At 32.4% G+C, this 2609-nt stretch overlaps 1 protein-coding gene across 1 annotated transcript in view; it reads right to left on the bottom strand.

Moving 5' to 3' along the window:
* Positions 1-2609, bottom strand: part of LOC109534397 (nedd8-activating enzyme E1 regulatory subunit) — a 70709-nt gene that overhangs the window by 64068 nt on the left and 4032 nt on the right. The window lies entirely within an intron of this gene.

A 2609-nucleotide genomic window follows, 5' to 3' on the forward strand; every position in this document is an offset into this window, starting at 1 on the left:
TCAAAAACGGTGTTGGAAGGATTCATAGCCACTTGGTTCTTGGCAGCGTCCCCAAGGAGACGCTCAGAGTCCGTAAAGGCAACATAACTGGGTGTTGTTCGGTTTCCCTGGTCGTTAGCGATGATTTCCACTTTTCCATGCTGCCAGACACCAACGCAAGAATACGTCGTGCCCAAATCAATACCAATTGCTGGAACTTTCACCATTTTCACTTCTGTGTAAACTTTTTCACTTGATAATTCAAACACTTGATTTTCACTTGAAAAGCACTGAAAGATTCGCTTTGCTTTTCGATTCGATTGCTCTCGCTATTTCGAATGTTCTGAATCAAGCGCCAAGCCGGAGTGTATTTATTTGCCCGCAGATGGCACGCGAATCATCTCGAATGTTCTGCGAGGCCATCTACACCGGAGGATCGAACTTTCCTGAACGTTCTTGAATGAGGACGGCGTCTTACACGGTGAGAAAAATAAATTCCTGATTATTGGTTGCTTACGTGATGTTAAAGGAAAGAAATAAATCCTACACAAGGCGTTGCAAAATGAATAATTGATAAATTATACATGTTAAGAATGCTGGTGGAAATAATAGAATTTACAATAATTTGTTTATATCAAAGAAATGTTTTATCCAGAATTAATTTTCGTAAAAGAACCAAACCTATATTGGTAAACAAAAACTTCTTCGATTTGGAGATTTATCAAAGTTATCTGTCTAATTTGAAGTATAATTAAATACCAAATACACCGTTTTCGTAGAATTGCCGAGAATATAAAACTCAAGTCAAATATATATTTTATTTCCTTTCACTTCTAAAATTGCTATCAATTACTTTGAATAAGAATAAGTCATGTGCATGTTCACTGTGTAGAACTTATGAAAATGATTCAAGCCGAGTTTTAAAATAATTACTGCTCTGATCGGATCCATTTGGGATCCAAGTAATATTTTAAAATATAAACATCAGTTTAAATTATTTGTGTACCATTCACTATCTAATATCTTACATATAGATTTATTTATGTACATCAGATTCCTTCATTCATTTGGATCTCCTTTATTTGGGATACCCTATACGTAGGTTTCTCGAACGTTCACCATTAGTGGAGAACCGCATATTCGTTCCATTGTCGAGATGATCTAGAAATATAGATTCAATGGAATTGCGTTTTTTGAACTTTGATTAATTCTTTTGCGCGATTTTCATGTAATGGTAGCAATTACAGAAAGTTGTGTTTTGAAATAAACTTTATTCAATTGTCGCTTCAGTTTTAAAAGTGCGCTTATTAACTAGCTACCGAAGCTTTTATGGAATATTTTCCATTCAATTACCAAAACTCGTAAAATAGCAAATTCAACTTTGTCTTGTTCCACATTATGTACAGATTTGTAATTACTAAAAAATTGCCATTCTGGTATTAGAAGATTTTAGGCAGGTCTTCTTTTAGCAATTTTCGCTTCTAAAACTATGTTGTTCTATAAGTAAAAATTTATTTCAATTCTAACAAGATTTTCCGTGGAAAAGTACGCAACTGCTTAATGAGAATATTCAGTGACTTCTTGAATAAGGAGATGAAATTTCTATTATTTTCTTCTGAGTTTTCTTATTATTTATGAAACAACATTCAGATTTGAAAATTAATACAACCAAAAAATGGCATATGAAAATTGAACACATTTTAAATAGTTTTTTAACACGACTATTAATTGGTTTTTATGTATCTTTGCAATATATCGTTTTGTTCAAAAATTCTTAAATTTTTATTAATATTTTTTTAAGCGTGCATGGTAGTACACTGGAGTTGAATACGTGTGATTATTATCTCTGCTTTTTAATTTACTTTTATAGATTAATTCAAATGTATCTGTCGAGGTTCCAGATCCCAGCTCTTCTAAATTGTGTTATATTTTTTTCGTATATATAGTGACGTCTGAAAATTATTTTAGAGAATAATTATTCAAACTGAACTATCACCTGATCCTCATCTGACTTCAAAACACTTATTAACACTTCTAATAACAGCTTGGCGAATTGAAAAAAATTAATTGTTGTTTCGGATGCCTAAAACATTTATTTTAGCACTTTACTGACACCAAACGGACAGTAAAACAATTTCTGTCCATGGCCCACTTTAAAAATGTCAAAATTTACGAGGAAGGGACCTAATTTGAGTAGTTCAAAAAATCAATAGATATTTCAACGTAAAATATCTCGAAAACGGTGGGAGCGATCGACTTGAATCAAGAACAATGTTTTTGTTTGCGAAGAATGGAAAACGAAATATTACCAAAAAAAGCGACAATTTAAAATTAAAAAAAGTTCTGATGTTTTAAATGGCTCAGGACTATTGCAGCTAGCGCCTTGGAACTACAAGCTAAGTAATAGCAGATGTGGATTCCTCTGTCTAAAAAACGCCAAACCCAACATTTTGTGGTTAAATTGTTTAAAATCTCTGCTAAAAATGAAAATTTAATTTACACTTTGACAAGCTATACTTTGGAAATTACTATCAGTGTTTTGCACACCTTTGTGCTTTAGTGCGCTGAGGATTACTGCTTGCCTTTTTATTTCGTTTTTTATAGATTATTGATTGGATGATTGCTGATTT

The sequence above is a fragment of the Dendroctonus ponderosae genome, unplaced genomic scaffold (genome assembly GCF_020466585.1).
Source record: "Dendroctonus ponderosae isolate FM_Combo_2020 unplaced genomic scaffold, Dpon_F_20191213v2 Dpon_F_20191213_8, whole genome shotgun sequence".
Lineage (NCBI taxonomy): Eukaryota > Metazoa > Arthropoda > Insecta > Coleoptera > Curculionidae > Dendroctonus > Dendroctonus ponderosae.